We start from the raw sequence: 24,265 nt of genomic DNA, 5'->3' as shown, positions 1-24,265 counted from the left end.
GGAACATCCCACAAACACCATCACTATATTGCTCTTCCTGCCTTTATTTTATTCACAGCCCTTATCACTCCTGACCTTGCATACTTTATTTACCTGTTCACCATTACTCTCCACCAGTGTGTAAGTCAGGCACTGTGTTTGGCTCACATGTCCACCAGTGTGTAAGTCGGGCACTGTGTTTGGCTCACATGTCCACCAGTGTGTAAGTCGGGCACTGTGTCTGGCTCACATGTCCATCAGTGTGTAAGTCGGGCACAGTGTCTGGCTCACATGTCCACCAGTGTGTAAGTCGGGCACTGTGTCTGGCTCACATGTTCATCAGTGTGTAAGTCGGGCACAGTGTCTGACTCACATGTCCATCAGTCGGGCACTGTGGGTGACCCATGTAGGCTCAGCACATGGTAAGAGTCCAGTGAACATTTGTGAAAGGCAAGAAGGAGATGTCAATTCTGACTCAAAGGACAGAAAGACTTTGACAGGAGGACCGTGGCAGTGAAGGTGACCATCCTAAAATACTATGAGTAACAGCTAGGGAAGACTCAACCATGCACTGCTGCAAGGCCCTCTGGGAAGTTCTCTGCATCTACAAGGAGTGAGGGACGGTGCCCCAGGACAGCCAGAGGAGACACACAGACCCAGTGGAGAGATTTGAGTTCAGCCCAAAGGCCACAGAAAGTCCTTTATACACTACCAAATCATCTCAATAAAGCAATTCCACCTTGAAAAAACATGAGCCACGGAGCTGCAGTTTCTCCAGAATTTTGTATTAATTATTTCCTGGCCTAAGGCATTCTATGTTAATTACTCTCAATTGAAAAACTCCATGTTTATGTTTGTGTTAGCAAAAAGCTGTAGGGATATGTCATTTTTTAAAAATCATTTAAGTCCTCAAGACAGTGTCATCATCTTCCAGAGTAGACCAGTCTCACAGACCTTCAGGATACCAAGCAGCATCTTCAGGGGACATATTGACATACATATGTTCCTCCCCTCCAGTTCCGAGAATGGAGTAAATGTTTGGTTTTGTTTTCCTTCCTTCTGTGTATTTCCCTATCTTTAGCCTCTATTGAAGAGAATTTCATAGTTCAAGCTACCAGGACTAAAGGTTCCTCCTCCTAATGCTAACCAAAGTATCTAGGGGTCAAAGGCAAAGACAGGAAATACTAGGAAAAGCCTTTTGAGGCTGTGGTGATGGATCAGTCTGCAAAGTGCTAGCCATGAAGCATGAGGACTTGATTTCTATCCCTGTGTGAAAGCTGAGCAGAGTAGCATACGCTTGAAATCTCAGAACTAAGGAGACAGAGACAAGTAGAGTCCCGGGACTCACTAGCTAGCCAGCCTAGCCCAATGGGTAAGTGAGAAGAACTATTAATGTCTCCCCTAGATTCTTCCACCAGGCTAGTTCACAGGGCCAGGAACAGGTCTCTAGGAGCCCATATCAAGACTGCTCACAGCTCCATAATTTATTTTCTAGAGCTTAGGGGCCAGATCCAGTGACTTTGTAAATAAAGTTTTATTGACATGCAGCCATATCTTTTTGTTTATGTTTGATCTGTGTCTGATTCTTCTGCATGACTGTAGGGCTGAGGAACTACAGAGACCAAAGGATTTGCCAAGTCTACAGAAGCTGCCCTCTCTCCCTCTGAAGTAGTTTTTATTAAAAAGCTTGTAACTTGTCACTCCTGTTCTAGAGTGATGTTGTCCAATAGAGATATGAGAGCCATGAAGCAAATTTCCCATTTAGAACAAAAAGAAACAAGTCAATTTTAATAAAATGTTTTATTTAACCCAGTATATTCAAGGTATTATTGTGATAACACACAATCCACTTACAAAAATTAGTGAGGTTCGGCTGGGAAGGTCACTCAGTCAGTAACAGGCTTGCCTTGCAAGTGTGAGGACCTGAGTTTCATCCCCAGAACCCACATGGAAAAGGTCAGGCGAGCCCACAGATATAAAGGCAAGCCCTACCCAGATGGGGTCCTGAAGCTGGAAGGATGAATGTGAGGGGAGAGGCATATAGACAAGAAACCCCCAGCACTTGAGTGATGAATAGCCAGAGCATCCTGCTGGCCTTTGGCATCCTGCTGGCATCTTGGTCCGGCTGCTGCAGGCAGTTCTACTTAGCATCCCCTCCTTCTGCACACCCATTGCCTGGACCCTGACCAACGTTATCCATAACTTGGCAATGCGTGTCTTCCTACATACAGTGAAAGGGTCACCCCTGCAACCCCTGGCCAAGGGAAGTTCAGTTTATAACACATGGGAAGCAGATGAACTCCTTTTTCTTCTTCTTCTTCTTCTTCTTCTTCTTCTTCTTCTTCTTCTTCTTCTTCTTCTTCTTCTTCTTCTTCTTCTTCTTCTTCTCCTTCTTCTTCCCACTGTTTCCTCAGCATCTCTTCTGTTCTACTCCACATATGGGGCAACTTCTGCACCTAGTACAATGCTGCTTGCTTCCTCATCAGCAAGGCCTCACTGCCTAAGCTTCCCTTATGCCATGGAGTTCATCTCTTTGAAATCAAATACTGAAAGACAGGCTGGGGAATCTTCAGGCATTGAGAGCATACACTGGAAACAAAGTAATCATGTATTTCTCTCCTCCACACTATATTCTCTGTCTTGGAAGCCTGAAAAATATACAAACCTTTTCTAAACTTGGCCAAGCCCTGACAGAGCTAATATCTCATGATGAAGGAAGGCAGATGAAGTTAAGGGCCACACCCCTCCTCTAGAAGCCACACATATTTGGGCAGCTTGTCTGGTAGCTACTTTTACACATCTTCTACATCTACCACTTTGAATTTATGTTTTCCTGTGTGTTTCCCTTAAAGGAAAAATATAGTTGTGTGTGTGTGTGTGTGTGTGTGTGTGTGTGTGTGTGTGTGTGTGTGTGTGTGTTTTCTGGTGTGCTGGCACATGTTTGTAATCCCAGTGCTAAGGAAACAGAGACAGGAGGCTTCCTGGGGCTCACTGGCCAGACAGCCCGGCTTAATTGTCAAGTTAAGATCAGTGGAAGATCCTGTCTCAAAAAAAAGTAGACATTACATGAAATATGGCACCTAAGATTGTCTAGTGACCTCCACATGCACATACATACATGTATACCCACACATATATAAATACACACAAAAATAATGATGTTGACATTGACCTTTTCATACTAAGCCTTCACAATCTGATGTGTATTTTACATCAATGGCACATTTGCACTCAGACAGCCCCTTCATTGCCACAAGTGGCTTTGGACTGCCATATTGGAAACAGCCACTCTTGAGTCATCCATGGTTAAAGAAAAGGTGTCTTACCCCATGCAAAGGTTTCGCATCCTTGTCTTCATCAGGAACCCACAACTGATGACCACTGGCATAAGTCCATGGCTGCAGTGTGGGGCTAACTGGTACAGTTCATGCTCTAGCTCTCCCCATGGATCAGGCTGAGGCTGGATGCCAATGAAGACCTTGCCTCTTTTGTCCCCTGCCTACTCTCTTACTACCATCCCTCCCTTCCAGAGCTCTCCCAAGGAAGTGTCTTGCACAAGAATTCCCATTTCAGGTTCTGATTCTAGGGAACTTGTCTGGGTTCGGAGAAATAGGGGAATAAATATTTATTGAATATTTAGCATATGTCAGACACCTACTAACTATTATTGTTCTACAAAGTTATAAGGTGGAAAATATTATCCACATTTTAAATATGAAGAAACCATAACAGCCAGGCATGGTGGTGCATGCTTACAGCCCCAGAACTTCTGAGAAAGAGAATTTGGAGAGTAAAGTTAGCTGAACTACATAGTGAGATTCTATCTCTCAGTCACAAATAATAATAATAGTAATAATAAAATAATAATAATAAAAGATGAGAAGAAGAAAGAGAAGTAAGAGGGGTGTTGAGGGAAGAGATGTGGGAGAGAAAAGAAGAGAGAGGAGGGAGAAGACAGAGTAGAAAGGGGAAAATGGAGGAGTTGGAAAACACAGAAAGCAGGGATAGAGGAGAGAAGGGGGAGGGAAAGAAAGGGGAGGGAAGGGGAAGAGGGTATATACAGCCATATAATAACATGCTACAGAATTTTTAGTAATATTTGCAAGTATATGCAATAATAATGAAATACTTGAGGCATAACATCCATTTGGAAAAAAACAAGACAGAAGTCATAGTGTGGATATGGGACTTTTTCCAAATCTGACAATGGAAATTAATACTAAAAGGATTTTAGTTATGATATGAATGATTTTGTCTCCCCAAAATTCATCTGTTAAAATCCTAACCATCTAAGTGATGATATTAAAAGGTGGGGCCTTTGGGAAGTTCCTAGACACTGAGGGCAGAACCTTGCGAATGTCACTCACAGCCTTATAAAGCAGGTCTGAGGGAGCATGCACGTCCCTTCCACAATGACAGGATGAGGAGGAGGCACCATTTTTGTCTACAATCTCACGGTATACTCCATGCTGGCCTGAAACCCACAGTCCTTCTGCTTCTGCCTCTTAAATACTGGGATCACAGACACACACCACCATGCCTAACTCAACATGGCACCATCTATGAGAAAGCAGGCCTTGCCCAACACCAAATCTACTGGCACTAGAGCTTGGGCATGTCAGCACTCGCTGCTGTCTAGTGGGCTTGTGTTGTTTATACTTAGAACAGCCCAAGCATGCTAAGACAGCAGCATACCATAATGGCATCATCAATAACTTTCTTTGGGCATTTAGAATGGATAGTTGTTGGTTTTCTTCTGTTTATCCTTGTTTTCCAACGTCAGGAAACTGTCCCTTTACTGATAAGCTTTGGATCAACTGAACACACTGTCATGCAATGGTTAAAGAGCTTGGTTTGGTTTGGTTTGGAAATGAGCAGACCAGGGCTCAAACCATAGCTATTTACATGTTAACATCTCCAAACTTCAATTTTTATATCTATAAAAAGGACAAGGACCCACAACTCATGGAAGTGTTACAAACAGTATGAATTTGTATTCAAAGTGGTCAGTCTACCGTCTGGCACAAAATATGTTTTCAGTAAATGAGAGACCAATAAATAGAGACTAGATCATGTTACCTTAAAGGTCATTAGTCAGCTTCATGTGTACTCAAAAGCAACCCACAGATTCCCACCACTATCTTCAAAATCCTCCAGCTCTACCAGTTCAGGTAGTCCTAAGCCCAGCAGCAGAGCCAGAGATTGACAACTGTGAGTCAAGATAATGTCCCTACTCAGGAGGATCTTTCTTGCTCCCATCTTTGCATAATTAGACCACTTGAGTTCCATTTATGGGAAACATCCCTCCAGCTCACAGCTGGTTACTACCAGCTTCAAGGGGCAGGAAGTTCTTTCCTTCGTGTGATTAATGAGACTTAAATTGGTCCAGTGACAATGAGTTATCCTAAAGGCATTGGATAGTTAACACTGAATTTTAAAATAGTCTATAGATTGTGAGAGATTTCATCTCAATGTCTCTGGGAACAATCACATGGTATCTTGCTTGCTGTTCACCCACATCCAGAATGGAAATGGCCCTTTCTCTTTCCGGTGTTCCTGTGAAGGCAGAAACTGTCCTTTACATCTTTTTCTGAAGTGACCAGACTTGTTTATGATGGTTCCAATAATTGCTTTTGAATGTGTTTGTGTTTCAAACACCCCAGACTGTGCATTCCCCTGAAGAAAGTTTGGGGTTCTAAATGCAATTTTTCCCTGCAAATGAGCCTCCAGGGACCTTCTGTCCATAGACTAGTTACTCCCCCAGATATAGCCACACACTCCTTGGAGAGAAGTTTCTATGCCACATTATGTCCCCTTGATGTGCTCTTATACCTCCTCCAGGTATACTTGCTTTCCTGTCCCTGGGGACAGATTCTGGCCCCTCTCCCATAGTTCTCCAGCAGTATAGAACTCAAGCTCTCAATGGTTGTAATCCCCTGATAACACACCATTACTTACATCCCCCCAATAGTACTTCCTGAGATCACCTCCCAAATAAAGGAATTTTTCTCGAATCCTTGTCTCAGGCTCTGTCTGCTTCTGGGGGAATTAAATTGAGTTGGCCCTGCCAGCATGTGGACATTGAAAAAAATTCTTCCAGGCATAACAAGAGGCAAGAAGATGTGGGAAAGCACATGGGTGGCTTGATATGCCGTGTTTGGTTGATATACCTGGGAGTCCTGCCCTTTTCTGAACGGGAAGGAGGAGGAATGGATCTGGGGGAGAGTAGAGGTGGGAGTGAGGGAAGACTAGGAGGAGAGAAGGGAGGGGAAACTGAGGTCCAGATATAATATATGAGAGAAGAATAAATTTAAAAAGAAAAGGAAAGAGAAAGCACATGGGTTCCTTGCTACTTTCTGGCTGGGGACTATGGGCTTCAAGAAAGCCCACATGATGCTTTCACAGAGATCTGCCCTCTGAGAGACTTTTCGAACCTGTCTGTTGCTAACATTCCAGTCCCTACTTGCTTCAGTCTAGTCCATCCTGGCAGCTCCATATATAAGGTCGACTTTTCACAAACCTAGAGGCAGAGGGCTTCCCTGATATGCACAAGGCTCTCGGTTATATCCCAGAACTGCAAATTTAAATTTTTAAAAAAAGGCATTGCTTTGGGCTCAGCAGCATTCCTGGAAAAATAATAGAGATTTTAAAAGCTGACATGTAAGTGCTTGGTGTGCATCTGAGAGTAAGCCCACACAATTATGTTTAATACTCCTAAATAGAAACTGGAGAACAGAGAGATGCCTCAGTCAACAAAGTGTTTACCTTGCAAGCACAAGAACCTGAGATTGATCCAAGAACTCACATTTTAAAAGCCTGATTTGGGGGTATGTATCTGTAATCGTGGTACTGTGTAGGCAGAGACAGGCAGATCTCTGAGGCTCATTGGCCAGCCTGGTCTACTTGGCAAGTTCCAAACCATCAAGAAAGCCTACAAAAAAAACATATAGTACCTGAAGATGATGCTTGCTTGCACACCCCCACACATGTATGTGCACACATATATCCACATGTGCACACCCATGCGCACTCATTAAGAATGTAGCTGTCTAGAGGACAAGACAGCACAGATAAAGAGGTTCAAAGTGGGCCAGTTCATTTAGTCAAAGAACTGTATTGAACATCAATTAGGTATCAGGCAGTATGGTAGAGAAAGATATGAACTCTAAGATATTGTCTCCCTCTTAGTTCTTGGTATTAAACTGTGTGGGATACACATTATATGAACCACCCCCATCCCAAACATCTACAAATGGAGGAATACGCTTTTTTTGTTTGATGGGGTTTGGGAAGCTTTTTTAATGTTTCATTGAAATAATTAGACTTGAATTTATGATCCTTCTGCCTCAGTTTCTCTAGTGCTGATATTATGTGCCACCTGCCACGCTAGGTATGAGCTCACAACAGCCATGCTCATCGCAGAGGTCCTGGCTGTGCAGTGTACAACAAGAGACAACTGCATTTCTTTCATATATTCTGCATTACTCAAATATATTCTGTTACTATGATGAAATGCTTGAGAAAGCAACTGATGAGAAAGGTTTGGCTTGGTTCACAGTTTCAGAGGTTTCAGTTGTCATATACTTTCATTGCTTTGAGCCTAAGGCAAATTCAGGAGATCATGGTAATGGCAGCAGCAGCATATGGTAGAGGAGGTTACTCATCTGATAGCCAAGAAACAGTAAGGGGGTGAGGGAGTGAAAGAGAGAGAGAGAGAGAGAGAGAGAGAGAGAGAGAGAGAGAGAGAGAGAGGCAGCTAGAGACAAGATACACCTTTCCAGGGCACCTCTCTAGGAATCTACTTCCTCCAGCAAGCAGGCACCTCTTATTTTCTACCACTTTCCAACAATGCCAACAAATTACAAATCCATCAATGGACTGATCTATTAGCTGGATCACAGTTCTGATGATAACTTCCACAAAATCCCAGCTTGAAGTTTGCATTAAGGACCAAGACTTTAAAGCCTGAGTCTTTGGAGAAAATTTCTGATTCAACTCACTGCAAATTCTGAAGCTTCTGCTCATCTTTAAACAACCCCTCCTTCCTTTTGTATGGAGCGATGCACTGACTTGTTTATCCAGTCTGTTTACACATCTTATCATTTATTTATTCCACCTCATTTCACAAAGGATTTCAGGCAGAGAGCAAAATATAAATAAACAATCACACATTGAACACAGTAAAAATATAAATTAGTACAGAGGTATGTGTGTATTTGTCATTGTTGTCTGTTTAGAATCTCTTCCTGAAGATCTACCCTTTAAATATCACTGACAGGCAGGCAGACAGACAGACAGACACACACACACACACACACACACACACACACACACACCACCTCCCTGTTACAGAGACTCTGCTCTGCCTGTGAGATTTGGGCAGATGACTCCACCACCTCACCCATAACTAGCCAATCAGAGCACTGTTTCCCTTGGTGCATATTATTTCCCACAGGCTAGTCATAAACTTTTTGTGGTTTTCAACGCAGCTGTGGAGAAATATCCTCTTTCCTTCCCTGGATCTCTGGATCACTAGAAATTACCACAATCTCTGGCTACTGATAATGACATGGCCATTTCAGAAAAATAACTGTCTAGAAATTAAGTCAAGAGAAAATATATAATTTACACAAAATATACAATATCTATAGATGAAGAGACAAAGTTAAAGTCCTAGAAACACTGGAGATCTAGCAGTGTCTACAGGTCAGACGTGGCCCAACACATTCTTCTTTACATTAGGTTTCTGTCACCAGGAACTCCAAATTCCTGACATAGTACATGTCCTATGTAGTCCAAGATCCATGAAAGATGCCAAACAGGCAGCAAGAGACGAGGGTCTCTGCAGTTTCAATTTTCCATGTGCTCTTTCAAGCAGAGTTGATCAATTGATCAAGAAATTGGTCAATTACACTGTTTTCCTGAAGCATGAGGTAGGAACATTTGAGAACCTTTGGGAAGCAAAGTTCTTTCCCTGGCATGTACTTCTCAAAGCATGGTAGGCTTTGTAGAGAGAAACACTGAGTGGAGAACTGAGGGTGTGGGTCAGTTGGTAGAGTGCTTGCTTAGAATTCAAGAATCACTGACTTCGATCCCCAGCACTATATAAAACTAGGCATGGTGGCACAAGCCTATAATCCCAGCACCTAGGAGGTGGAGGTAGGGGCATCATAGATTCAAGGGCGTTCTTGCCTACATAGTAAGTTCAGGGACAGCCTGTGTGACATGAGGCTCTGTATCAAAACAACAAGAAAAATGCTGAGCACAGCAAGGATGGTGACCTCACTGATGGTCATCTTTCAGGAAATCCAGTAGGACTTACAAGGCTGCTGTTGATAGATTCTGCTAGAGTTGCCAAAGGACTCACCTCCAACCAGCACTTGATTCTGTGGGGTTAGACAGAGATGATGTGGTCTGAGCACACATGTTCTGGGGGTGGGGGTGTCTCTCTACAGCTGAACATTGTAGGAACTGCTCCCCCACACTAGCCACTACTAATTCTCAGCTCTTTGCACCAACTTCTGAATGGTCTACTCTTGTCTACCACAGAAGGAAACTCAAGAAGCTGGGAACCTTCTGCCCTCCAGGTCTGAGAAGTGTTATACAGATACACCAGCAAACTACAGGGGCTGTCCTCTGAAGTGCCCCTGTTCCTCAGCTCCTGCTTGTGATTAATTTAAGCTGTTTCAATCTCACGTTCCCACCAGGCTGTCACCACACTGAGTATCTCAGATGGCTCCAGCCCAAGTAACAGATTGTTCGAAGCTACTTGTCCTTACAAACAAACAAAAAAAATATTGCACTGTGCCCTTATACTTGATAAAATCCATTCCAACAATGTGCCTCACTTAAGTACCACAGACAAGGGCAGGTTTCAGACACAATGTTATAACAGTGGCACTGGGGAAGACAGGATCTTTGTTTTGTTTTTCCTTTTGATGTGTTTGTTTCTCTTAGCTACCCTAGGAACTGTGCCAAGGGTTTGACATGCATTATTTTCTTTTGTCTGCACAGTGATCTAAGGCACTAAGTAATAACACTGTTTCCTATAGGAAGAGGGAAACCCTACACAACTTTCCCAAGGTCACTCCATCAACAAAGAGTCAACCTCAGAGATTCCAATCCCAGAGCCCCTTGTCTTGGCCTCTGCCTCATAACCTTGACAGTGAGTATCACAGACTCATCCCAGCCAGAATCCCCTGTTCAGGTTCAGTTCATCTGACCAAGCTTTCCTTTTTTTCTCAGCAGGGCCACACAGGACTCCAAACATAAATGTAGTGTTGGGTTTGTGTTGGGGACAGAGTTCAGGGGAAGATCACTTGTCTAGCATGCAAAAGTCATTTGGTTCAATCCTTGGAACTACAAAAATAAGATATTGAGGATGGTCAACTCTTAAAACTCCAAAATTATCTACTACTTACCCTATAGGAAGAATTAGTTGGCCATATAGAACTTGAAATGCAACATCTCTCAAATTATTGCCCATGACCATCTGCATCAGAATCAAATGGGAGGGGGTTAAGCCTAATAAAAATGTGTCTATCACAGCCTTCAACCACAGCCTGGTCTCCAACCATAGCCAGGGCACCAGCAAATCCTGAGTTCCAGCCACAGTCTGGGCTCCAGCCACAGCCTGGGCTTCAACCATAGCTTTGGCACCAACAAAGCCTGAACTCTAGCCACAACCTGGACTCCAACCATAGCCTTGGCATCAACAAAGCCTGAGCTCTAGCCATAGCCTGGACTCCAACCACAGCCTGGGCAGCAGCAAAGCCTGAGTTCCAGACCTCTATTGCTGCCCAAAGAGAACAGGGCTCTACTGTGACAACATCTATTAAAAAGGACTTTCAGAGTTCCCCATTCTACATTGGGTAAGTGCTATGTACCACATATTTATCATCATTTCTGGAATGTTCCATTGACTGTCATGATAATGGCAGGGACATGCAGACAGTGGATAAAAGGAAGAAAGCACAAACTAGACAAATTTAGGATTTCAAATCCCCAAAACAACTATTTATACCAGTGACAACATCTCTGATTATGTGAATGAGAGCTATAATAAGTAAATGACAATCACTGGTCAACTGTAGAATTCCATTCAAAGTGCAGTGGCTCTCCCCATGTATAGATTCTGTCAATCAATTCCACTAAATACTGGAGAGAGGCATGAGTTGTGTCTACACATAAGGTGTATATAATGCTTTTTTGTCATTATTCTCTAACTAAGATGGTAGAGCAGGTACTTAGCAATCATGTCATTAAGTACTATAAGTAACCTACACAGGATATATGCAGATGCTCTGCTATTTTGTGTATAAGAAACTTGAGCATTTGCAGCGTTCAGTTTCTAGGACAACCAACTCCCAATGAGTGCCAAGGGACAAGCATACAGTGTGCCCAGTGCAAACACAATGTGCATCCCACTAACAACAAACCTGGGAGGAAATGTGCTGGGACAATGAATGACCTTCAGAAGAAAATATCCTGGGCCTCTCCTCTCTTTTGCATTCTTCTTCCCAAAGCAGCAAGAGAATGTGTTCTCCCAATGAGCATTCATCCAGTGTTTTCAGAAAACATGGTACATGCTAGACATGGTGGGGAACACTTAGAAGTGGTTAGCACCCTCATAGAGTCTTCATTCTAGTGAGAAAAAAAGACAAACATCCCCAATGAGAGTCAAAAGGCACAAAACCAAAGGGCAGAATGAGAGCTAGATGACCATAAGCAAATGTGGAGAGATCAGATGTGGATGGAACACTGAAAAGGAATAATGGACCCTGGGTAGAAAGAGTGCCTGAAAACAAGCCGAGCGGGGCCATGCCTGAGGTCCCAGGATGGGGAAGGGGATGACAGTGTAAAAAGGGGGACATGCCATAGCTGAACTGTGAGAGAGCATCTGCAGACCCACTGTGGCCTTGGGTTCTCTGGGGTCCTGGGGTTCTAAGGACCAAGAACTGACTTGCCAAAATGTATAGACTGTAACAAGGAGAGCTTTCTCCTTCCCTTTCCTACCTGGGGCTCCACATCTTAACCTGGGTGTCCCTCTCACAATCACCCCCAAAAAGTCAAAGGCTCATGAAGTCTATACTCTTCATACTGAGCATGACATCAGCTCATCTGAGTACCAGCAGTGTCCACCTACAGAGGTCCCCATGCATCCTCCAGGATATCACCATTAGATTTGAATTCTGCATCCCTCCTCTTCTAACATCCTATCTAGTACCAGCCGTCCAGCATCATCAGTTCAGTCTCCAGGAAAGGTAATAATGCATCTTTGCCTAAACCTACTGGCTAGATAAGCATCTCCATTGTCTACTGCTGAAGATTGAATGTCTACACCCTGCTTCCATACTCATATATTGAAGGCCTAGTACCTAACATCACTGTATTTAGGGACTGTTAGCAGATGAGAGTTAAATGAGAATCTACAAGAAAGAAATAAAACTCCTTCTTTCTTTTGTCTCTACGAAGCCTCACCAGAACCTCACCTGCCAATACCTTGGTTTTGACTTTCCAGTCTCCATGATCATTACATAAAAATATTCTGATGCTTAAGCCACCTAGTCTGTGGTACATAGTTATGGAAGTCCAAGCAAAGTAAGACACTCCCTACAGAGTGAAGTCAAACAAGGTGCAGGGATATTCATAAATATTAGCAAATGCATAGGCTATCTCTGGAAGACCAGCCCATAAACTGATCTCCATTGGTGGCTCTAGAGAAGAAAGGTAGGGTATGGAGGATGGAGGACATTCAACATTTGGCCTATATTCTTGACTTTTTTCCTGCATGTACACATCAACGTATTCAAATACATTCATTTTTAAAGATGTACTACACAGAAATGAACAAACTACTGGCCAAAAGACAATCCTGAAAGCCAAGAGTAGCTATCCTGGGAAATTTTAAGCTCAACAGACCATCTAAAACTCCAACAAATCTGAACACAGGTCAGTGGTAAGCTGAAAAGACTATGATTCACAGAGGGTCTGCTATTTAGATAAAGGTACCTGGGAGCACTTTCTGTGATGTCAAGAGACAACACTCAGGCACAGAATAAATTTGTAAGCCTTGATGATTCCTAGCGAGGCCATGCAAGTCTACAAATGGGCAAAAGCATATAGTACCACCCACGGCTACCAAGAAAGGATATCACAGAATGGGACAGGGAGCCCCATCTTAGGCAGAGAGCTGAGGTAAGAAGGGGCAGCTACAGTCATGTGCTGCTCAAATTCCTCGGGATGGCTATTTCCTTGGTTAAGCACCAGATGATGTAACTAACTTGTATTTTGGGGCCAAGTTATATGAAAAATGCATATCTTTAAATGCTAGAATCACACTCTGGAGCAGCTCGTGGGAAGTGAGTGTGTCTGAGGCAGAAGCAGACGCATGTCTCCCGTCTCACTTCTAGCATATGCTCGTTGTGTGGAAGAGGGACAGGAACACTTGAATTATTTATGTTACAAGCTCGTACTCTTTCTCCCCCCACCACCAATTCTCTTCTCCTCATCCCTGAACTGAGATCACAGAGTTGAATTCACACAACTGAAAGACACGTATGGCTCACTGTACTCCACAGTAAGGTAAGAGAATACAGCACCGGGCCTGCCTGGCTCCTCCTCCAACCATGGAAACCTAGAAGATTATTGTAATCAGATCACAACTGCTCAAGCATCCTTGGTTTCCTAGCAACCCTCAAAAGGCTCTGGTGAAGGGTTGGAACAAAGACTTCATGGGTAAGGTAGTGGCAGCTGTGCTTAAGCTTGCTGGAGCACTTCTCCAAATTATCTTAAAGGTCTCTTTTCCTTACCACCCCAACAACCTCACAAGACCCTCGTAAGAAAGGGTTGTCAGGCTTGGGGCAAGAGTTCCCCAGATCTCAGTTCTGAATTTTTGTACTTTGTCTTTCTCCACAGGTCCTCATATCCCATGAAAGTCCCCTCTGACCAAACAAGGCAAGTTCTTTCAATCTGTTAGCAGCTTCCTGCAAACAAGCTTCTCTGTGGGCTCATGTGACTATTCACACCTCCTTCTCAGTATATTGCACAGCCAATACTTCCCTGCTGATTACTTGGCTATCTATCCTCATGATCATGCAAGCCAGTTTTTGTTGGAGACATGCTATAGGTTTCATGATTGTCTAATAAAGCCCCAGGGAAACACATCCCCATTGTCAAAGAGCACTCCAGGGGCTGAGGCACATGCCATGGGAACCATGTAGACAGCATTGTCATGTTAGTGAAACTGAATGGTATGGAAATGACTTGGACATATGTCAAAGTCTAATTAGACAACAGATATTCAGGAGAAGGGGCTTTGCTGGCTTCCCCCTGAAGTACCCAGAAGCCCATATTCTGCTTCTTCTGGTCATCACCTTGGTTTCTTTCTATAGACTTCTCTTTCCATCCTTACATGCAGCAAAACTAACGCCTAAAACATCTATCTCTCTCAAGGACAAGGGTTGAAGATGTGACTCAATGTGGAGCAGTCAGACCCTTCTCTAGGCCCTTAAACTTTAATGGACACAAAGAGAGAAAAATGATTGGAGTGATTCATGTTTTCAAGGTAGCTCTGAAAAACAAATATGGTTAGAATACCTGGTGCTGAGCATGGTCATATATATTAGTAAATTCCTGTCACTGAGATAAGAAGAGGCTTAAGGGAGGGCTTCTTTAACTTACAGTTTGAAGGGATACAGTCCATCATGGCAGCAGAAGCAGAAAGTCAGGAAGCCGTGAGAGAACAGAGGTTGGGTGGGGCTAAAACCTCCTAAAGGTTCTACAGTCTTACCTCCAGTGCCTCTAGCTAGGGACCAAGTGTTCAAACACATGAACCTACAGAGGCCATTTTATGTCCAAACCATAGCACAGTGCATGTCTGTAATCCTATAACCTTAGTATTCCAGAGGCTGAAACAGGAGGATAGTGAGTTCAAAGTCAGTCTGTGCTAAGTAATAAGACAATCTCAAAAAGAGGGCAGAAGACAGATGACAGAAAGTAGTGCCTGTGTCCCTGTTGCCCCAAGCTGAGACACTCGTATATTTCTTAGTTTTATGAACCAACCCACATTCTTCCAAATGTTAGGTTTTTCCCTCGCCTTTTGTAGAACTGATTCCTGTTGCTTGTAACCCAACACTGTGACATGGACTAGTGACTCCAAGCCTTAAAGGGTAAAGGCTACTGGGCAACAGAGAGGAGAGGGAAGGGACTTACCAATGGCTTTAGCTTTGGCTTCCTTTGGCAGCTGTTTTAAGGGGTTTGGCTGAGAATATTGGAATGGGCATAAGGCAAATTCCTTGTCAATGAAATCAGCCTGGAAACAGGATGGATTGCCTTGGGACATAATGAGTTTATCACCATAGGAGGTGATTAAGTAGGGCCAGGTAAGCATTAATCCACTAACATTCTTCAAAGTTGGCTCTCAGAATATTACTTCCCCCAGATATCAATAATTACCACACCAGATGTTTAATAGATATATCAGCTTGAAAAACTGGAATAAGCACACTTACAAATGGCTTTGTTGCATTTTTTTCTTAGAGTCTCTCATTTATTTGCCCAAAGAGCTCTGGTTTTGCAGAATTTTTCTAAGGTGTAGTGTTTAATGTCACAGCTACTGGGAAGCAGGTGATGACCAGATCAAGCATGTAGGCACAGTAGATACCCAATAGTGCAAGACTTAGTTGTGGCTCAAAAATTACACATAGATGGCTCGGGAAAAGAAGTCAGCTGCACAAGTCTGAAGGCCTGAGTTTGACCACTCAAGCCCTCATAAAAAGCCAAATGTGGTAGTGAGCCTCTGTGGTCCTAGCACTCCCTCCCAAGATGAGAAAAGTGGCAGAGACTAGAGAATTAACCAGAAGCCCGTGGGCCACGTTTGGTGGAGTGGAGCAGCAGGAAACAGTGAAAGCCTTCCTCAGTGAAGTGGAAGGCAAGAACTGATTCCTAAAAGTGTCCTCTGACCTCCACAGACATGCAATGGCATGCACATGCACACATACGTGCACACACACACACATGTGCATGTGCACACACACAATCACACTACACTTTTTAAATATTCCACCTATGGTCTATGACTGGTACTTTACTCTGTTCTCAGTTTTGAATCGCATTTTCCACATTTACTGATAGAACCTTTTCCCTTTCTCACCACACTACAGTCCCACTTAACAAAGAATGTGAACTGTGTTCCTGCCATGGGAGCTTTGCTCATTTCCAGTCTAGGATTACCTCTCCACCCACTCTTCACATCCTTCCTGTCCCTTCCCATTCACCCTTGAGTCTGGCCTTCACTGTCACTTCATCACAGGAGTATTGCTGGGCTTAACTACATCACTTCATTTATTTTACCCCATATTTATCTTAAGTAGCATTTCTCATTTATTTTTATCTATTAGCTTTTTGGAGAGTGCCTTAGTTAGGGTTTCTATTGCTATGAAGAGACACCATGACTATGACAACTCTCATAAAAGAAAACATTTAATTGGGGTGGCTTACAGTTCAGAGGTTTAGTCCATTAACATCATGGCAGGACATGGTGGCATGCAGGCAGACATGGTGCCAAAGAAGAAGCTGAGAGTTCTACATCTTGATCCACAGGCAACAGGAAGTGAACTGTGTGTCATTGAGCATAGCTTGAGCATAGGAGACCTCAAAGCCCACCCCCACAGTGACACACTTCCACCAACAAGGCCATGCCTACGCCAACAAAGCCATACCTCCTAATAGTGCTGTTTCCTGTGGGAGCCATTTTTCTTTCAAACCACCAGACCATCTCCCCTTACTGAAATACAGGTTCTAAAAGTCAAAGACATGGTTTGTTTTTAATTTATTAGTACAGTGCATCTTAGATAATACAATAAAAAGATATGAATAAACTTAGAATACACAAGTTATTCTCTATATAATGAATACTGAGGCAAGGTAGCTCAGTGGATAAAAGCATTTGCCGTACAAGCCTTGTGACCTGTTCAATTCCCAGAACCTCTGTGTCCTAGTTAGCTTTGTCAGTTTGACACAGTATAGAGCCATCTAAGAGGAAAGCCTCAGTAAAGAATTGCCTAAATCAGATTGGCCTATGGGCATGTCTTTGGGGGATTGTCTTGATTACTAATTGATGCAGGAGGACCCAGCCCACTGTGGACAGGGTACGAGGTCCTGGGCTATATAAGAAAGTTAGCTGAACATGGTCCTGTGAGTGAGCCAGCAAGCAACATTTTGCCTCAGTTCCTGGTTTAATTTCTCCCCTGATTTCCCTCTGATGGGCTATAGCCATGAAGTGTAAATAAAATAAATCCTTTCCTCTCTTAAGTTGCATTGGTTATGGAGTTTGTCACAGCAATCAAACTAGAGCACCATATAAAGGGTGGAAGAAGAAAACTGATGCCACAAAGCTATTCTGTGACCTGCACACATCCTCTGTAGCATGTGCACTCCCTCCTCGTACAATACACACACAGTAATAATTTTACAAAAGAATACTGAACAGTATGAACTTCCCATTTTTCTACAGCAGCTTTGCAAGACTACAAATAGATGATTTGAAAATAAATCAAGATTAGCATTCTGATCAGAAACTAAAGAAATGGTGTTGATGGATGGTTTAAGGCACTCGGACTTGACGAAATGGCAGAACTCTTGATGATCTCAAGGAACCAGAATTTGTCACATTTTCAACTATTCAGTTGAATGTTCACTCATTCATTAAGCAAAGATATGCTAATTGCCTACTACATATCCAAACACCATATGTTATGCACTTCACACTTGAGGCCTTCTTGATCTATCAATTTGGTTTATATTCCCCTGTACCATATCTTATGTATCTCACTTGGTTTACAAAATCACTTGTCCTTTGAGGGTCTTTTATCATATCTGTAGCAGAGATAAGAGTAAAAATATATGGTACATAAGAACTAACCTATGCTGCTCTCACTGCAGGCATGACTAAACAATCATAGCACTCATGCCTTCTCTCACTGCAGGCACGACTAAGCAATCACAACACTCATGCCCTCTCACTGCAGGCATGACTAAGCAATCACAACACTAAATGCACTCTTGGTTTGAATACAGTCTTGAAATACATTTTCAGTATTTCACTTCAGGCAGTTATAATCAGTTATCAGTGACAGCACTCATACTGGAACATCCATTCAACTTCGGATGGAAGAAAGAATCCAGGCTTGGGAGTCAGACCAAAGTGTACCTGAATCCTGCTCTCTCTGGTCATTAAATATAGAGTCTGTGTCTGCTTACATATAGCATAAAGATCCTTAAGACATCTTTAAAATATGGGTAAACCCATCCATTTTGCAGCATTGAAAAGAATAAATGAGGTAATATATTGAAACTCCTGGCATATCACAGCTAACCAATATGCATTATCAGTGTTGGTCACTTTCCACCTGAATATACCTTAAGCGATGGCTTACATATATCTGCTGCTTGATAAAAAAAAAATGAACAGCTGCAATGGGATACACAGAGATCAAAGATCAAAGCACAAGGGAAGTCCCTACTTGAGAGAGAGACATTTTCTTTGGTGGTGTAGACACTGCAGAGTCGCCCATGTTCCAGTGAACAACCTCTCACCCATGCTCCTATAAGTGACCTTGATTAAACTAATTGATTTCTAAACAGATGTGAAAATTAAAGGAGACTAGCTGGGGAGAGGAAGGCAATCAGAAGGAGAGACAGGGAGGAGAGAGGTTAAGGGGCGGTGAACGTGATCAAAGAAGTACAGATATGTAAGAAAATGTCGTTACAAGACAAATATGTATAATTAGTATGTGCTAATCAAAACTCAAAACCAAAACAAAACAGAGAAACACCTTCAAGAAGGATTTTCTCCTCTCCCTCTATCTACAGCAGGGTTCTCACCCTATGGGTCTTGACCCCTTTGAGATCACTTATCAGATGTCCTACATATCAGATATTTACATTACAATTCATAACAGTAGCAAAATTACAGTTATGAAGCAGCAACAAAATAATTTTATGGTTGGGGGTCACCACAACATGAGGAACTGTATCAAAGGGTCACAGCATTAGGGAGGTTGAGAACCACTGCTCTACAGCACTACAGGCCATTTTCTAAACATTCTATTCTTACTACTGCTAACCAGGGCTTAGGGCTTGCCACTGGGCAATGATCTGGTCAAAGATTCAGAAGTGACCTGTGTGCTGTGGGTTTTCATTTTCCTTCATCTATACATCTTCACCCTCTGAGTTTTAAACTTCCTTTAAACTATAATAATTTGTTGTTGTTGTTTTTCAAGACAGGATCTCTCTGTATAATCTGGCTGTCCTGTAACTCACCCTGTAGACCAGACTGGCCTCAAAGTCAGAGATCCACCTGCTTTTGCTTCCTGAGTGCTTGGACTAAAGGCATGCACCACCACCTCCCCCCAGCAGACTATAATAATTAAATGTGAAACATAGCTGTCACAGATAGTCTGTTTGGTAACACACTAAAATCAATATTATGATCCTAAGTAGAGGATTATTAAGGTTACTTTGCCTCTCCAGAGCTAAGTTTTTTTATTATTCATATCAACACAACATAGTCATTTCATAAATATTAAACACACCCAATTCCCTCTTTAGTTTGCTTTGACACTAATATGATCGAGAACTGGCATGGATAGAACATCGTGAGGCAGAGAAACAAAATGAAATTGAGGGAAATACTACTGAAAAATCAATTGTGATTGGATCAGTAGATTGAACTTGGGAAACACTGCCTTTGTGTGACATTTCCTAATTGCCAGCAATGTCAGAATACAGACTCGTGAGTTCTTCAAGGTGCACAACAACTTCTCGTGGCACATGACTTAATATTTACTAAACTCAGATACAATGTACACAAGGAGTAAAATTTAGTACACAAGGAGTAAAACTCCAGAGGATTTACAAAGAAAAACAATAGGAGCAATGCATCTGATAAAATATGCCGAGTACTGTAATCTGACAACATTTATTCACCCAACAATTTTTTACAAGCACCTACTGTGCACCAGGTACTGGGGATACAGTAGGGAATGAGTCAGACAAAGCACCCTGGTGTCTGCCATCTTGGTGGAAAGAGAGAAAAAGTTTAGACAGTGACATGAGCTGTGAGGAAGGTAAATGGTAAATTCCCAGAGCAAGTTCCTACAAGGCAGCTCTACACAGAGGCTTTTCACAGAGCAGGCATTTTAAGAGAGAACAGGTGTTTGTTACTTTTCATGTTGCTGTGACAACACACTTGGCTGGGTTTCTTTGGGCCAGAAAGTTTGAAGGGATGCCATCTATCTTGAAGGGAAATCAGGACCACAGGCAGCTCCATGGGGCAACGGTGGTCAGCTGAGACTCATATCTTGATGGAATATGAAGCATAGAGCAGATAGGAAGTGGCAATGCACCTAAACCTCCAAGATCACTTCCTTCAGCTAAGCTGCTTATCTTAGTTAGGGTTTCTTTTGCTGTGAAGAGACACCATGACCATGGCGACTCTTATAAAGGAAAACATTTAATTGGGATAGTTCACTTACAGTTCAGAGGTTCATCCATTATCATCATTGTGGGACATGACAGTCTGCAGGCAGACATGGTACTGGAGCTGAGAGTTTTACATCTTACAGGCACAGGAAGTGAACTGTCTCACTGGGTGTGGCTTGACCATATATGATCCCTCAAAGCCCACCTCCACAGTGACACACTTCCTCCAACAAGATCACACCTTTTATTAGTGCTGCTTCCTCTGGGGGCCATTTTCTTTCAAACCACCACACCACTCCTCCAGAAGGTTCCACAGCCTTACAAACTAGAGCCACAAGGTGAAGATTGAGTGTTCAGACTTCAACATGAGCCGGGGGTGGGGGCGCGGGGGGTGGGGGGGTGGGGATTCTATATTCAAACCACAGCAACAGTTTGGGAAATACAATGAGAAGGAGCCAGCCCTCGGAGGATCACAGGGAAGCATGTTGCAAGAAAAGAGAACAGCAAGTATAAGTCCCGTGGGGTGGAGGCAATTCTAGAACAGTTAAAGCATGCTTTAAATTAAGAGCTTGGCATCTGGGTCTGGCCACCTCTAATTTATCATCAGACCAAAAGTGTTCACAGTGAAACAGTGAACAGTAAATATTCCACTCTGCCTCCACACAACTTCCAACTCAAGGCCTCTCGGTAATTCAGTACATTGTTAAAATGTTGAGTATTTGAATATCTCAAAGGGCTTCCTTCTAACAACAAGTGAGTCACTGTACACATCACTGCAAATGTTTACAGATCCCCATGGAACTGCCAAGTCAGCATATATTTGTGATCATTCACTGTGCCTTAAATATTTAAAAAACTATTTTTAAAAAGCAGTATTGACCAGACAAATTTTGCCATGTAACTTTAAGAAGATCCATACATTTTCTCATATCTTGTTTAATATGTATATGTATCTATTAACTATACCCAGATAGATTGACAGATGATTAATTATTAAATTTATCCAGATACATAGATTGCGATGAGCCTTTCTCTGTCCTGCCAGCCAGCTCTCAAATAATGACATGGAGAATTCTTACTAATTATGAAAGCTCAGCTTTAACTTAGGCTTGTCCCACTACCTCTTATAACTTAAATTAACCCATTCATATTTATCTACATTCTAGCATATGGCATTACCTCTCTTCCATCTTGTGCATCCTGTTTCCTCTCTGTGTCTCCTGGCATCTCCTGTGCACCTCAATCATCTTCTCCTACTTCCATTCTCTGTCTAGAAGCTGCGCCTATACCTTCTGCCTAGCTATTGGTTGTTCAGCTCTTTATTAAACCAATCACAGCAATATATCTTCACACAGTGTACAACTATCTCACAACATTTCCCCCTTTTGTCTAAATATGTATGTGTGTGTGTGTGTGTGTGTGTGTGTGTGTGTGTGTGTATTTACACAATTATGTAATGTGTGGTATGCACAAGTCAGTTAAAGATGATTTTTTTCTTCTGTGTTTGAGTAGGGAAAAGACATCTGTCAACTTTATAAGTCCATTTGGACTGTATAATCAAACCTCTATCCATGCCATATGAAAGGATGGCATGTAATAATAAAGTCATGAGGACTCTGTAGCCAACAAGATTAATCATTAATCTGAACCAGTCTTAGAGCTGCTCCCATGTAGAGGGATCAGCATATACATCATCTGTCCTGTATTCTTTCTTGGTTTCTTTTTTTATGTCTGTAACCAAGATTTTCAGGAAGTCTCCCTCAATCAAAGCTGATCTTCATTAATTTTGAAAAGAATCCTAACTTTTTGTTTCCTGTGGAAACAAAGGCATAACTTCTCCCCTAATGTAACATATTTTCTGACTTTCATTTTGAAGTTAAGACCTTTTTTTAATATATAGGTTGGTTTAATTTAGCAGTTTCCATAATCCAATGTCTCTCAGTAGCCATTGGCTTTTGTACATTAGCATTTAAAGAATTCAAAGTCAACAAAACACCGTACAGGATCCAGATGTCCTATGTATTTCCCATCCCAGAAGTCCCTTCTATACATTCTGCCTAGCTATTGGCTGTTCAGCTCTTTATTAAACCAATAACAGCAACATATCTTCACAGAGTGTACAAATATCACACAACAATAGATAGAGTGTAGAAATACAGTGATAATTTTTATATAACCAGCCCCAAGTCATAATGCCTAGAATTTAGTAAATAACAAATACTCATTTGATGATCAAACAGGCAAAACACAAACCCACATTCTCATTTTCAATTAATTAAAAGATTGATGGATAGATGATAGATAGATAGATAGATAGATAGATAGATAGATGAAAAGGGAAAGAGTAGTAAATTCATAGAAACGTAAGTTTTGCATGATGCTAATTTCACTTGGTTTAGGCTTTGTGGCTTGTTTTTGTTTACTTTTTGTTTTGTGGGAGTGGTGGGTATTGGGACAGAGTCTTGTTTCCTAGCACAGGCTGGCATTGAACCTACAGTCCTCCTATAGAATGCTGGAACTGAAGGCAGGTGCCACCAAGCCCAGTTTAGGCTTGGTTTTTGTTATGAGAACTAGCTCTTGCCTAAATGCTTGATATTTAAGTGTCCACATCTTTTATGGCACAATAAAGATAACATTTAGTAATTGCTTCTTAATTTCCTTTATTGGAAAAATTGTGAACTTAGCACATTGTGTGAACCCTGGGGCTCCTCCTCTGTAAATTCCCTGACCTCTCTGAAGTCAGAAACACAGCAAAGGTAAGACAATACTAAAGTTCACCTCAGCTCCAAAATCACCCGAGAGTTTTTTTGGTTGGGTGGCTTGAATAGCCTAACTACAGCCAAGAGGTTCAGCACCACGGACAGATCTGGGGCTGGGCTGGGTGTGTTTCCACAGGTACAGGGATCCAGATTTAAATCTATAAAATACAAGCAATACATTAGCACTCTCGATGTAAGCTCAAGACCCCAGGCTGAATACCTGAATTAATGACTCCGAATCTCCATTTAATGAAATATTCAGATTGTGATTACACTCGGCTTCATTAACTGTAATTCTCAGGCTAATGTAATGAGATTTCCTTTCAACTTGTAATTAACTTTATTGAGAATGCTAACAGAGATTTTTAAGGCAGGTTTCCTCAAACCTTACTGTAAATTATTTTAATGTATGTATCATGATATTAAGTATATTACTTATTTTGTGTTGATTGTTAATTTCCAAAGAAGCAAAAGATCAACATTAATCTCCTCTAGAGAGAAACACCAGGCTGATTGAAGAGAGCCCTCGAACCAGAAAATAGTCTGGATTAAACTCTTGATAGTTGACTCTGAAACCTAGGCTTCCTTTGTCAGACTTGGCATTCTTATTCTTATTTTTCTACCAAAATCATTATGATCCTAATCAAATAAAAGCTCCTTTCTTTATACAATGTGCAATAGAAAAATAAAATCCTTTCAAAAAACATTTTTCTGTGGCTCGAAGTCCTCTCTTCAATCAAAGGCAAACAATACCAAAATGTTCCACTCCCTGCCCCCTCTGTTTTCTTGGAAAGTTGTTGGGGAGTATTTTTCATACAGAATAAATTTTATCAGTTTCTCGGGGAAGCTGCCCTGGCTCCTCTGTTGCCCCATGTTCTGGGGGGGGCTCCTGTTTGCTCCCAGGGTACCCCCCAGCAGCTCCCATCATTACTTCCATAGCTTTATCCCCCTCAGAGTCTTGTAAGAGCTGAGAGGATATACAGAAAGCCTCCTCACCCATATTTCTACCTCCCATTGATACATAGAGGGAATTTTTTAAATGC

At 42.1% G+C, this 24,265-nt stretch overlaps 1 protein-coding gene and 1 long non-coding RNA gene across 3 annotated transcripts in view; both read right to left on the bottom strand.

Annotated features, from left to right (window-relative positions):
* Shisa9 (shisa family member 9) overlaps window positions 1-24,265 on the bottom strand; it is a 302,431-nt gene that overhangs the window by 255,253 nt on the left and 22,913 nt on the right. The window lies entirely within an intron of this gene.
* LOC128123289 (uncharacterized) lies at window positions 1,761-20,844 on the bottom strand. Its single transcript, XR_008222630.1, has 2 exons — window positions 16,701-20,844; window positions 1,761-16,596 (listed from the first exon to the last, which is right to left on the bottom strand). It is a non-coding gene; the product is annotated as an uncharacterized LOC128123289 (long non-coding RNA).

The sequence above is a fragment of the Peromyscus californicus genome, unplaced genomic scaffold (genome assembly GCF_007827085.1).
Source record: "Peromyscus californicus insignis strain IS unplaced genomic scaffold, ASM782708v3 Scaffold_3__1_contigs__length_106647218, whole genome shotgun sequence".
Taxonomy (NCBI): domain Eukaryota; kingdom Metazoa; phylum Chordata; class Mammalia; order Rodentia; family Cricetidae; genus Peromyscus; species Peromyscus californicus.
The sequence above is the reverse complement of the archived record's forward strand: the minus strand, read 5'-3'. Positions and strand labels throughout refer to the sequence as shown.